The following is a 14457-nucleotide window of genomic DNA, read 5'->3' on the forward strand; positions in this document are numbered from 1 at the left end:
GAGAACAAGCCTCTCCATGCCCACGGAGTGCAGACAGCATATCCCAGACTTGGGCTGCTGGCCCAGAGCTCCTGGCTCTTCTAGAAGGTAGTAACGGGGGCTTCCTTGGCGGCTCAGTGGTCAAGAATCCGCCTGCCAATGCACGAGACGCGGGTTCAATCCCTGGGTTAGGAAGATCCCCTGGAGAAGAAAACGGCAACCCCCTTCAGTATTCTTGCCTGAGAAATCCCATGGACAGAGGAGCCTGCCAGACTATAGTCCACAGGGTTGCAAAAGAGTCAGACACGACTGAGCGACTAAACAATAGCAATAACAACTAAAAGGCAGTAGGACAGGGTGGTCCATGGTAAGAATGGTGTGTTGCCTTTTGCAGACAGCCCCATGGCCTGCTGCCTTCTTTAAGATGCAGACCTGGGTGATGATTGCAAAACTGCTGAGAAACCTGTCAGGAACTGACTCCAGGGTGGGGCTGGGAGGAAACTGGATCCTACTGGCAGCCTGGCTGCTGGAGGATCCTCAGCCCAGCATCGTCTGTCCTGAGACCTCCTGAGTGCCAGGCATCTGGGCAGTAGGAGCAGCAGGGACAGTGGGGACCTGCAACCACACTGCCTTCTCTTTTCTCCGTTCAAAAACTGGAGGCCCAGCTGGCAGGAGGCCTCAGTAATCTCTCCATAAACATCCCTCCTAGGGAAAAATAATTTGCCTCTTTTTGGTCTTTTTAAAAAAGACATATTCTTCCTGATTACAAGTCATGTTCATGGCTCACTGGAAAATAAAAAAAAAAAAACCTGTGAAGAGAATAGTTTAAAAATACATAAAGTACAGATCCGGCGAACAGAGAGACCTGGGTTTGAGACCCATCTTTGCCACCCAGCGCTGTTACTTTGGGTAAGTTACTTCTTAATGCTGAACCTCAGTTTCCTCATCTATAAAGTGGGGATAACAGTCGTATGTATCTTGGAGGACGGTGACAATTCAGTGTGATGATCTGCTTGAACTATTGGCCACTGAGCCTGACACATGGCGTAAACATTAACACTTTCTGTTGTTATAGTTTATAATGATTATTCTACTGCCTTGAGATAACAGGCTTTTAAATCTTTTATTAAGGATTTTTTTTTTTTACATTTAAGAAATTCTTTCTTTAAACCTGTGCTGTCCGATACAGTAGCCTCTAGGCATGTGTGGTCACTTAAACTAAAATTAAATAAAATTAAAAATTCAGCTCCACAGTCACACTTGCCATGTTTCCAGTGCTCAGTAGCCGCGCGTGGCCAGTGGCTGCCATACTGAACAGTACTGAAGGTTCTACTGGGCAGCCTTCTAAATGGTAGAATCATATGAATTTTGTCTCTTAACAATTTCCTGCTTTCTGTAAATGTCTGTTGATGACTGTAGTGGTCCACACTATGGCTGGATCACACTTCTTATTGGTTTCAGACTTTGCTCCTGCGATGTTGGAGCATTCTCTGGGCTCTGATTGGGCCCCCTGGGTCACCCATCCCAGCACTGGTGATGTGGCACTCTCTGATTGGTGCCAAGCAGCAAAGAGTTCTGGGAGGAGCCTGGCCTCACCTGTTGTTTGGCTCCCACTAGTGGTGCCAGGGCAAGGGGTGGGACTCTGCCTTTCCTTCAGTGAGTCCGGTGGGAGCAGAAGGGGCTGCCCCCCTCAGCCCACAGTGAGTCCCCTCAGACTGGCTCATCCACACCCTTCGCCTCACAGAGCAGAGACCAAGAAGAGGAGGAATATGCTCAAAGTGGTAATAATGAGCAATCATGATTTCCCTCCACTAACCAGAGGGTCCTAGGTGTTCCTCAGGAACCGCCCGCGCCCCGGGAGCCCCCAAAGAGTGGATGGCCTTTCTTGGTGGGGAGTAAAAGCCATGTGGGGGCTGGCCTGGCTCCATGAGGCCTGCCCAGGCCTCCAGGTCCTAGTGAGGGTCTTCTGGCTTCTGGAAGGGCCCTGACTGAAGAGGGTTGTAAGATTCCAGGGTGGAGGGCTGCCAAGGTCTGGGGGTGGGAGAGGGTGGACAGCTTCAGAAAGACTCAGAAAGTCACCCGCAATGGTGGGTGACCATCCTGTGACTCGGGTTGGTGGAGTGAGTGTCAGGGCGATGCCAGGGTGGTGGCCTGAGCCTCTTTACCAGCTGGGCAGTCCACACCTTCCTGGGTGGCCAAGGGCAGAGCTCTGGGTGGGGGGCTGTGGGCAGGGCTGGCTGGGTAAGTAATCCCCGGGGCAGTGGGTAAGACAGATAGGGAGCACCGAAACTGGACCTGCTGATGTGGCCCTTTCTGCTCGCAGCGGATCATAAAATATGGCTCAGATTTTCATTACGGGCTCTATCGATTATCTTCTGGGACGGATGAATTATAGAGAACATTAAATTTTTTTTAAAAAGCAAGTGAGAAAGGAAATATCTGAATGAGTTTGGGTGGTCGATCGCAGAAAGGGCTGAGCCACCAAGCCTGTGTGGCCTCCGTCTCCGAGCAGGGTAAGAACCAGACCGTTTATGGTGTGCAGCCTCTGACTCCAGCTCTCAGCCTCCCAGGTCTCCTGCGCGTCCCTGGGCCTGACCTGGCAACATGGGAGGCCTATGTCCCCCTTGTCTGTGCCCTGTCCCCTCCAGGAATCTGCCTGGGTTCTTAGAAGGCAAACACTTGTGTTCTTCCCAGGACCTTTCTCAGGCGCTAAGCCCTCATCGATGAGAGGTGGATCCACAAATTCTGCCGCCTCCCCTGCAGGGACCTCTTGATTCTGGAGAGCATCTTTTGTCTCCTGGGATCAGGACTGGAACAAGACCTCCTGAGGAATGTGGATACCTGAGCCTGTTGGCCATCTCAGCTTTCCTCTACTTATTCCTTCCATTGGTGGTCACTGGTTCGGGGGATTTCCGTTTTCCTTCGTAAGCTTGGGAAAAAACACATCTGGGTTGCATTGCTGTGCATCTAAGTCCAGTCTGGAAAGAGAACCTCTTGGAAGCTCTTCCATCCCTCTCTTGCTTCCTCCCCACCTGCTTCCCTCTTCCTCTCCTTGCCAAGCATCGTGTTGTGTAGGTGTCAGACAGGCCTGGGTTCAAATCTCTTCGTGGTATGTGACCTTGGGTGGCTCACATCCCTCTCTGAGTCTTTCGTTCCTCAACTATCCAGTTAGGATAATAACCTGCCTCATTGGCTTCTTGTGATGGTTATTTGTATTAATGTATTAAAGTCCTCGGCACATAGTCCTTAATAAATGTCAACTATCATTCTTTCCCTCCTCAACTGGGGCAGAGGCTGGAAACCGTTCCTCCATTGTTTTCATTTAGCCCTTTTGATTGATTTAATTTCTTAAGTACTTTTAGCACCTACTATGTGCCAGCTACTTTTCTCAGCATGTTACATGTAATGCAGTATTTAATCCTCATAACCGTATGCAGGAAGGGCATTATTATCTTCATTTTATTGATGGAGAGACTGAGGCACAGAGAAGTCAAAGAAGTTTGTTTGCCCAGGGTCACACAGCTTGTGAATGGCAGCTCATACCTGGCAGTCTGGCTCCAAAGCTTGTGCCCGAAACTACTATGGCCTCCTGTCCCAGTGATCTGGTGAGGTGGTGTGTGTGTGCACACAAACGTGTGTGTGTGCACTCGAGTCCCCACAGCCCTGCCCTGGGGGTGGGCTCTGGCTGACCCCACTTCCTGACCCTCCCCAGTAGACGTGGCTCCCTCAGGTCATCAGCGACCCCAGCATTTTCTGGGGCCCTGTTCTGGGTGGAGCCCCACCCCACCCCACCCCTCCCCCTTCCCCAGGCTTTACCTAGGCTAGGGAGAAAAGGTGGCGGTTTCCATGGATATCCGTCTCCCTCCAGCGACACGCCCTTTTTTGTATAACTCTGTTCCCTAGAGTTGATTGTTTTTGGCACACAGCTCTGTAAACTCATCCAACAATTAAAAGGGGGGAGGGGTGGAGCAAACAGGAGACAGATAGTAACTGTGGGGTAAGTGACACGCAGGAGGGGCCTTCGGGGTGCGCGTTCCCTCTCTGGCCTCTGTCGATGGCGGGACAGCACCGTCAGTGGAGAAAGCCGCACGACCAGCTGGCCGGCAGTTCCGCTGGTTCTGAGTGCTCAGAACTCCACATGTTTCTTTCCATTTGAGCTTGTTCTTGCTCTGTTTATTCCTCCCTCAGGAATCTAAAGGGGGCCCATGCTTGGAGCCAGCGTAGCCATCTCCAGAGGCCACCTGAAGCCATGAGGTGCCAGCTCGGGCCGATCTGAATCTTTGCTGCCCTTGTTTTGGTTCATTGTGTATGTGTTTGCCCTGTTTGTGTACCATCAAATACCTCTTGCGTTGGGCGTACCCGTCGTAGGCTGTGTGAGATCACAGATGAAAAATGCAGTGAAAAACATTTTCGTGCCACAACACATCGTGTAGGATTTTTGTATTAAGATGTGGATTTTTTTATTGTTTTTTTTTCCCCTTTTCCATACAGCCCTGAAGTTGGGCAATGTGCACGTCTGTGTTTTTGTTTTCACTCCAGGTGGTTTATGAAATCTGCTCATTAGGGCTCTGTCCTCTCCCCACCTGGCCTGATCTTCTACCTCTTTATCCTCTTGGATTTAGATCTTTCCCTGCCACACCTCCCAGTGATTTCTCACCACTGGGGAGATGCTAGGTGACCCCTGCCTCAACTGCACATTCACCCGGTGAAGGTCAGAGGATCTTGTGGCCTCACTTCTCAGCCCTGCATCTCTGAAGCAGGTGTTCACTGCAGCAGGAGGTATTAATGTGGGGGAGGCAGCCGAAATCTCAGTGTACCTACCCACCCATCCCAGGATAAAGCCTCTTGGCTTACTCTGGGTCTGGAGAGAAGACAGAGAGGTTGCCCCACGCCCAGAGGGCCTCCTGACTCAGAGCGGCCCTCTCCTAGGTGACTTCCTTGTCCTTATCCCATCAAGTGACAACGTCGGGTGGCTCAACCCCTTTTTTCTCCAGGAGATCATACCCACAGCTGGGACCCTGTTGACCAGCTGGGTCCAGGAGTTCTTCCTGCTCACCCGGTGTATCACCATAGGCCTCACCTCCCTCCAACCTAAGCCTGGACTTTGCTTTTCCCCTGGGCTGTGATCTCTGAATGCTTTCAGGTGACCCTGAGGATTTGACAGAGACCTGTTTGGAGGGCAGGAGAACTGAGATTCAGGAGGGGAAAAAACATTAGGTGTAGGTGGAGACTGAGGTCATGGGTAGGAACGAGGGGAACTTTCAAGTGAGTTGGGCCTTGGAGCCTGGCAGCCTGAGTCCAGGCCTTTCTCCAGCACTTGTGAGCTCTACGATCTTTGGAAAGTCGCTTAGTATGTATCTCTGTGCCTGCCTTCCCCAATCTAGCCACGGGTATCATAATCCTTCCTACTTCATGTTGTAAAGATTCAATGAGGTCACACATACACAAGCACTCGGCACGCTGCTTGGTGAACAGAAGGCGTCTGGAAAATTAATATAATTTCTTCTCACATGGGCCTCTTGGCAGAGGGTGTGCCCTCCACTCCCACCATGTTTCCTGGCACATAGTAGGTGCTCAATCACCTCTTACCAGAATCAGCTGGAGGAGGGTCATGTAACCAAGCCATCTCGTTGACCCTGAAAGTTATGAATTCATGGTGTTGATGGAGGAGTTGGGAGAGACCTGGACACAGGTTGGGGCTTAGAGGAACGAAACAGAAGCATGAAAGTAGGTGATAAAATTTCCTGTCGGAGGAGGGGCATGAAGCTGCGCCAGGCCCATCTGATTCTGACATGAAATCAGGGACTAGTTCAATCTCACAAACACTTGTGCTGCCCACAGCGGGCCAGCTGTTGTGCTAAATGCCGGGGACGCAATGATAATTAAGACCTGGTCTCTGCCCTTGAGGAGTTAAAAATCAATGGTGGAGACAGACTCGTGCACAAATGACTTTAGTCCGGGTTTAAATGCCACAGGGAAGGTTTCACGAGGAAGGGAGTAGAGGGGCACATGGGCCTGCTTGAGGTAGCTTCTGAAAAGTTACCTTGAAGAGACTTGCAAGAAGAGGGTGCTGGGAGTCAAGAGCTTTTCTAGAACACTCTGAATGCCTTTCACGTCTCTTGTTCATCCTCCACATCTGCCAGGTAGGCAGGAAGAAGGCGTTACCACTGATGGACCAGTAAGGTTTTGGGCCCTGGGGAGAGTACATGGCTTGTCCAAGGGCCCACAGTGAGTTAAGCAGCAGAACTGAGACTCAGACCCCTGTTTTCTGAGTCTCAGCCCAGTGTTATTTCTGTGCCTGCACTTGACCTCACCCCTTCACTTGCTGGCCAGAGAGCTTTGTCCTTTGGCCTCTGAACCTACTGACCAAGATTCCTGCTGCTGCCATGGCCCTAGGGCCTGTGCTGTGGGAGGGCCCTGACCATGACAGGCCCTGGGGCCTGTGCCCTGGTTTGGTAAATCGGTCAGGCCACTTGGTTGGGGACAGTCCTGGGGCATGCCCACACCCTGGCAGGGCTGGAGGATGCAGGAATGGGGAGGAGGAGGAGAAGGCCTGGCCACACCCTTTATTCAGTTGTTTTTGCTGCCAAAGCTGAGAAGGTCCCTCTGCCCAGGACCCGCCCCTCCCTCAGCTGGCAGAGGCCAAAGTCCCCACCAGGGTCTCGAAGACCCCCTCCCCCTGTAACTGGAAAAACCCCTTCGGAACTAGGACGTAAGACCCTGGTTTTATTCCTGTTCACCTTTTGTGTGTGGTCAGACTCAGGTTTTTCTAGCTCTTTGCCAGGAGCCAGGGAGGAACCCTACCCTTGTCTCTTGACCTTTTCTCTGGGGAAACCTGCGTGCCTGGAAGCGGGGGAGTGTCCTCCAGCTGTGTAAGCAGCTGGCTTTCAGGTGGGGCAGCAGTCCTTCTGATGGGATATCTGAGTAGAGCCCCCTAGAAGAAGTGTGATCTGGGGGTGGGGAGCGGTAGGTGATGGCTGGCACCCCATCTTCCAGCTTAGAGATGCTTGGTCAGTGGGTGAGCTGCCCCAGGCTTTGGGGGGTTCTAAACCAACAGCGAGGGGCGTGTCAGAGCCCGGAGGAGTGAGTCTCTCAGTGGCCCTGAAGTTCCCATTAAAGTGTTTTTTCCTCTTTTTTAAAGAAAAAAATATTCCCAAACTGGAAAACAAAGGAAATTCACTTCCCCCAAATCACACGAAACTCACATTAGGGGCCTGGCGGGAATCCATGGAAACCAGGAAACCCGCTGTTAACCCTGCCGAAGGGTGGGGTGGGAGCTGGGCTGCTCCAAGCCCGGGACCACTGCTGCAGGGCCGACCCGAAGCTTCTCCGGGGAGCTGGGGTCGGTGGCATTGCCCAGAGCAGAGGTGGGGTGGACCTGGTGCTGGAAGCTCTGGCCTTCAGAGCACCGACTATCCCCTTCCACTCATGGCCCAACCTTGGGAGGCAGGAGAGGAGGGGTTCGTGCACTCCAGGGAGGCCCCAGGGGATCCAGGGGCTGGGCCAAGTGGGAGAACCTGCCAGGCAGCTGCCCACACCATGCCACACTGTGGAGTCAGGCCGAGCCCACTCACGGGCTTTAGGAATACACAGGCCAGGCGCTGCGGGTGCTGCAGTGACCCGGCAGAGGGGGAAGGGAAGGACCGGCCTTTTAGGCTCCACCCTCCCTGATGCCAGCCCTCTGTGTGCCGGGTGGGTGTGAGAGCAGAGAGACAGCCGGCTCGGGGTTCCTGCACCCCACTCTCACATCTGTGAGACTGGAACTCCAGGCCCAGGAGGTTGTGTGCTGGTGTTGGTGGTGGTGTGTCTGTGTTTGCACGCACGTGGGCTAATTTTTCTAAAAAGGCTGAAAATATTTACAGGTTTGGAGTTGAAACGCAAACAGGAAAAGCCCTTTAAAAAGTGAGTGTAGTGGATATTCAAAACAGGAATCACCATGGAAACACCACAATATTTGCTTAAATTGACACAAAGGTTGCCGGTAGCAGGGCAAACCTACCAAGTTTCTTTGGCCACTTTTTTCTGACCCAACACTTATATCACAAATGATATGCCCCCCTTTTGGGGAGCATGTGTGTGTACCCTCTTTTCTTTTTTTTTATGAGATGTAAGGGCACAGAGCCAGCATGGGGAGGGGAAAAGAAAGAGAAGAGGCCAAACTCACCATCGTAGTAGCTGTAGAGACACCTGCTTATTCCATTTTTAGAGACTCCCATAAGGCCACTGTGGGGGTCAGGGGAGCAGCTGGGAGCTGGTCGAGGGGAAGTCTGAAGGGCGCAAGAGGCTGGAGAGGCCAAGGGTTGGTTTGGTTGTGTGGGTCTGATCTGGTTTCCAGTGTCAGTGTGATTCATTGTCAGGCTGACCTTTCACCCCCGGTGCCGAGTCTAGGGTGTGGTCACTCTGTTGTTACCTGGGGTGGCACCTGATTGGCCTATTTTCGTTTCTACCCATTTGATTCTTTCATTAGGTGGGACAACCTTGTAGCAGTTGGCTAATAATCGTGCAAAGGGTACATTGGTTGTATGGTCAGGCATGGCATGCACCACGGTGTTGCCGTCTGCCGATTGCTAGCTAAGACCTGAGAATCTCTTACCTTCTTGGCCAGTTGCCGTGCAAGGTGTCTGAACCTTACCCTCTATTGTCCTTCTCTCTGAGTAGCTCTGTAGGTCTCAACAGTAGCCAAATAAACCTGTTTTCCTTTCTCCTTTTGGTAGGCAAACAGACCTTGCTGAGTTAAGGCGAAGACCATCCATCTTACCTGCCTTTCCTGCTGTCTCGGCGTCGGCCCTTCCTATAGAAGGGGGTCCTGCTGCTCCCGTGGTGTGTGTGGGAATGGACTTCGGACCCCAGGTTCTTGGGATGCAAAGGTAACCACTCCCAAGATTCCCAAGATGTCACTGAGAAATGTGGGCGGGAGTGTCTTTGGCCAGGCCAGGGTTTCCTTCTTAGGGGAGATACTGCATCGGCCTTTCTCAGTGGTGATAGCTTAGCTCCCCTAAGCAAAACTGAGAATGTGCAGGTCTGAGAAAAGAGCCAGGGCCTAGGAATCTGCATTTTGGCCCTGGCTCTACTTCATCTCACTGCTTTTTCCCCTCTGGACCTCTGTTTCCCCACGAGTAAAATAAAGAGGCGGGAATCACTGACCTTGAAGAATCCTCCCAGCATCACCCCTGTATGACATTGGGTGGTGCCAGCAGCGTGCAGATACTCCAGTTGAGGCCTGTGGCAAACTTGGCTGGAGCCACCTGATGGGTCGTTTCTGAACATCATCTCTGGGAATGGTAGGTCCAACCCCTCCCCTCTATGTATCCAGCTGCTCCGGCTCTGCTCTGAGCTCAGGTGTGACTTGTTGGGGTTCTCTTGGTGGCCCTCCAGCCCAGGTAGGACCCACCTTAGAGAAGAGGACACAGGTATCTTTTGACCCTGGCTCGGAAGTTAGCCCCATGCTTAAGACAGGTACTTACACCTGGGATGGGTAGCCTATGGGGCTGGTACTGTCAGATATTTGCCTGCAGGTGTCAAATGTGGCAGATCACAAGGTGGATGTATGAGCGTGTGCTCAGTCATGTCCGACTCTTTGCAACCCCATGGGCTGCCAGGCTCCTCTGTCCATAGAATTTTCCAGGCAAGAATACTGAAATGGGTTGCCATTTCCTACTCTAGGAGATCTTCCTGACCCAGGAATCCAACCTGTGTCTCTTGAGTCTTCTGCATTGGCAGGCGGATGCTTTACCACTACACCACCTGGGATGACCGTAGTGGGGAGGGTTGATACAAAACAGGTAACTTACTACATATTGATCATTAGCCAGTATTCTCTTACGATCCGAAGGGACCAGCCCAGAGGGCTTGGGTTGATAGAGTTGGTGGGCAGCATCTTAGGGTGTGGGGCTGAGACTGAGGCCTTGGAGCGTGGCTGGGAAGGCAGGCCTGGGGGCTGCTCCTCCTGTGTGTGCCAGACTGGAGGTGGCAGCCCCGACTCACCCACCTGTGCTCTGGTTGTAGGGTCAGGCATAGCAGGCAGCATGGGTGCCAAGGGCAGGCGTGTCCGCCCCTCCCTCCAGTGGCCAAGTGCTGCAACTCTAGACTTTGAACTTGCAGGGAAGAGGTACTTACAGAGATGGGTGCCTTGGTGCTCCTTGAGGTTTAAGTGGTCTGCAGAGCTGCAGGCCTGGTCATTTTGGGTCATGCCACCTTGGGAACCAGAAGAAACCATGGATAAGGGCTAGAGATTTGAAGATCAGCTGTAAGCATGGCGTTTGGTTGCTGTGGTGGAGTAACTGTATGGCTGAGACTTGTCTTCCCAGTGTCCAGGAACTGATTCATCCACATTGAGGACGTGCAGCTGTTTTCCCCTGATGGCAATGAGTCTGCGTAGACTGGTGGCTGTGCAGTCATCCAGTTGGGTCAGCACCAACTCCTGTATGACTCTGCTCCTTTCCTGGGCTTTTCTTGTCCAACTCTGCTTCCTTGATGTTCGTGGGTCTTGGATGACAAGCCCAGGCATCCTCAAGCCTCTGGATGGTCTCCGCAGCCGCTGGTGCCCTGCATGTGAGCAAGTTGCCCGCGTGTCTGTGGAGCCCCTTTTCCAGGGGGCAGTGTCTGGTGGTTCTGTCCTCAGTGGCAGGCTTTTTGTTTTCTTCTTTCCTTCGGCAAAACATGCCCATTAGTTTTTCCCTTTCTGAAGTTTCCACTCATTGTTGACTCCCAGGGGCCACGCCAGCTGGGATTTGTACCCGGCATAGGGCATGGGCTCTGTGAGTCCTCGGGGACTCCTACATCCTGGTATCGGCCGTCTTGGCCCTGGTAATGAAGCTTGGGAACTCAGAGGGCTCCTAGCGGGAATGTTGTGGCCAAGCCCCTCCTCACTCACCCAGCCCTTTGGCCACCGCCTGGGGTCCTCTGTAGTCTGAGTGATCTGAGATCTCAGAGGTGTCCTGCCTCACCACATAAGAGTGTGGGCTTGGGGCCAATCTGTGCTCAGGTCTGGTCTGCAGACCTGATCCTGTCTGACTCAGATTCTCCCCACTTCTGGCTGTGCCACAGAAGATCTTGTTATGTTTATTCAACACTTATGGAGGGCCTGGTGTCTTCTGATCATTAGGGATAGAGTGACAAGACAGTCCAGCTCTCGTGGAGTTCTGGTTGGGTAAGTGGATAACAGATAAACCCACCCCAAAAGAATGACAAGGAAATCTTCAGTGCGGAATGGAAATAGGATGAGATGGTAGAAAATGACTGGGCAGTCCAGGAGCCTTCTTTGAGGAAATGACGGTTAGCTGAGATGGAGGAATTGAAAGTGGAGACCCATCCTAAGAGGGGTGGAATATTTTCAGCAGGAGAGAAATAGTCTAGAGGAACTGAGGCTGAGAGCTCAAGGTGCTTAGTGGACAGAAAGAGGCCCCAGTGCTGGGAGTGGACAGGGCTAAGCCAGGGCTTGTAGGGTGTGTCGTGTCAAGGGAAGTTGGGGCTTTATTTTTTGGGTGATGGGGGAGCTGCTAGAGGGTTTAAAGCAGGGAGGTGAAGTGGTGTGATTTTGTTTTAAGAAGAAGGCTGGGGCTGCATGGTGAGCATGGATTGAGGGGGCAAGGGCAGAAACCAGGGAGGGAGGCTGCTGCAGCCCCTGGAGTGAGAGGTTGATTCAGCCAACCAGGTTACATTCTGGGAGGGGGCTTTTGCTGATTTTAGGAACCAAGTGGAACCTTTCTCTTTCCCCTGGGAACATCCCACAGACAGATTTTATTGTTGTTCTTACTCCTTTCCTCCATTTGACATCAGCTGCAAGGGACTGAGACAGAAGGGAGAAATGGAGAAAAGAGGGCAGAGACCCTGTGTGTTTATAGGGGGAGTAAACTGGCCTTGCTGGTGGATTGGTCAGGGACAGAAGAGACAAGATCTCAGGTTGGCTCTGGCATTACAGGCCCCTGATGTGCAGCCCTACATCTCCTCTCTCTCATGTCCCCACCTGGCAGTGCTGGGGGAGAAGCACCGCTCTGGGCACTGGGCTGGTTGCTAGGAAAGCTTGGTGGAGTGTGTTAGCACCCTTGGGTCATCACCGTGTGGGGGGAAGGCCTGAGGCCTGCTTATATCCGGTGCCTATTTTAGCAGAGATATCCCAGCTCACTGTCCTTGTGGCCTTAAGATTTTGCATGGAAGCCTGTTTTGTGCCTTTGCTCCATGGATTCTTCACTGGGTCTGAGGTTGGGCCTAGAAGCTTGTATAAGTCCTCTCACTGTGGCTTTAAATGTTATTTCTGCACCTGGATACAAAGAACCTCAGTTGATCAGCTTTGAGAGCTGAGAAATGGGTTTGTCTAAGACTCCCTCATTTCCAGAAATGGCCAGTTTAGTCTCCAGCCCCAGCTCACGGATAGAGATCCTAGCTGTCTTTCCACGTGGAAAGTCTTTCCACAATTCACAGTGTGAATTGCTGTATTTCCTTCCTTAGGCTTGACCTAGACCACTGTGCCTTTTTCCAGGGTCCCTGACGTGAGGCCCTGCTCTCCTGGGCCTGGAATCGTCTGCTTGGGCCAGGACAGGACAGGCAGTCCCAGCAGTGATGCTGTAATAGCCAAACCATCTACAAGCCCCCTAAGTGGGTGCAGTGTAACCCAGACAGCAGCCAGAGGCCTGGCTGGAGCGAGTGTGAAGTTGTCACAGCCAACCGCGGGGGCCCCAGTGAGGACATCGCCCGTGCTGGCAACATATTCCCAGCCATATGGGCTGGCTCAGCCCTCCAGGAACGCTCTGGAGGCCTGACCTCCAGGGGGAGTGACAGGAGAGAGCAGAAGGGCGGGCTGGCGATGCCGTCTTGCAGCGGGTGATGGGGATGTCCCAGGCGTGCAGCTGGTGCCTCCGGCTCCAAGGGGGTGTCAGCCAATCTTCCCGGGTGTGTCTGCTGACATCAAAACACCGGGCTGAGCCCTGGGGGCGGGTGCGTCTGGGTGGGCAGCCGTGTGTGTCTGTGCATGCGTGGGAGGCTCTTCTGCTTTCTGCCTCTGTGGCCTGCACTAGATCCATGGCCTTCACTCATAACTGGACTGGACAGTTCTAACTCCGTCCTCCAGGGCTTTGATCTGATGTGGGGCCGGCCGCTCCAGAGCCTGCAGCTGGGGTGGGAGTGTGGAGGGGCGGGATCGGGAGAGGAAGGTGCTGACTGAGGGGAGTGGGGACCATGTCCTCCACCTGTTCCCCCCACCCCCCAGGTGGCAGCCTGGCAGAGTGGACTCTGAGGTCACAACACCGTGGCACTGGGCAGAGACATGATGGGGAGATGGTTTAGGAAGAGTTATTGAGTGTTCTGGCTTCTAATCTGTGCTAGGATTCTGCTCGGTGTTGCCGACACCCCCACCTTGTGCCTCCTTCCCCAGTTCTCCCTCCTAGCAGGGTTGGAAGCCCCTGGGTTCCACCAGGCACTGACCCAAAGGAAGAGGGATTGGGCAGGGCTGTCAGTGCCTGACTGCCAGGACCTACCCAGAGTGATCTGCTCACTCCAAAAGGGATGACGAGCGGCCCATGGTTTGGGGGGTTGATGTCTTGTGGATGAGAGGAGGACACTTCCACCCTACCTCTGTCCTGTCACCTTGGGGCCTCCATGGGTTGAACACACTGGCACTGGAGAAGCAACAGTGGGTTTTGCACCCAAGGGGAGTCCCAGTGGCTGCAAGTGCATTGTCTTCTCTTGCAGATCTTCAGGCTCCCCAATTTCGTCTTCTCCCAGCTTCCTGGGACTCTCTGATTCTAGAATGCACCCAGGTATAGTCCTAGTCCTTGTGGAAGTCCTTCAGCCCAGTGGACACCATGCTGAGGCATGGGGCAGCCATAGGAGGACCCTTGGATGGGCTCACCCGGGCCTCCCCACACCGTCAGCTCCTTGCTCTGTTAAATCAGCTCCCAGGATGGTCTCTGCCTTCAGCTCACCACCCAGTCTGGTTCGGTTTCTTGGCCCTTCAGAAGCATGAGGCTTTTCTGACCCTGAGTCTTCAGATGGTAGCCTGGTGTCGGGACCTCTGCGGCATGGGTGGTTGAGGGGAGGGAAGGTGTAATTAATCACTAGTTTCTTCTCCAGAAATGCTAATCGGAAAAAGCAATTAAAAGCAACTTTTTTCCCTTAGTAATCTGTGTTGAGAGCTGGTAATGAAGTTTAGGGCCGCTGTGACTCAATATTTCAGCTTCACCGACTCAAGTCAAAACAATCCAGGCCCAAGAGTTTGCTGGCAGCAGAGCTGAGTCCAGGCAGCAGCTGGGAGTCCTGGTGTCCCCCATGCCTCACTGTCATCACCCTGTTCTGTTTCCAGGGCAGAGAGAATAGCAATCCCTTCTGGTAGGGGAGGGTCGGGTGGCAAGGAGATGGGTCCTCTAGGACATCCCTGGGAGACCCTGATCCTAGAAATGCATCTATGGGGAAATGCTAGGATTGTGGTACAAGTAGCACCTAGTGTGATGTAGAACTGGGAAGGGTGGGCTCCAAAAGAGTGGG

General features: G+C 53.0%; 1 protein-coding gene across 1 annotated transcript in view; it reads left to right on the forward strand.

Moving 5' to 3' along the window:
• CASZ1 (castor zinc finger 1) overlaps positions 1–14457 on the forward strand; it is a 154366-nt gene that overhangs the window by 24462 nt on the left and 115447 nt on the right. Inside the window, exon 2 of the mRNA XM_065935774.1 lies at positions 8694–8846. The gene's annotated coding sequence lies outside the window, so the exon portion shown is untranslated. The remainder of the gene's footprint in view (positions 1–8693; positions 8847–14457) is intronic.

Source organism: Muntiacus reevesi, chromosome 5 (genome assembly GCF_963930625.1).
Source record: "Muntiacus reevesi chromosome 5, mMunRee1.1, whole genome shotgun sequence".
NCBI lineage: Eukaryota > Metazoa > Chordata > Mammalia > Artiodactyla > Cervidae > Muntiacus > Muntiacus reevesi.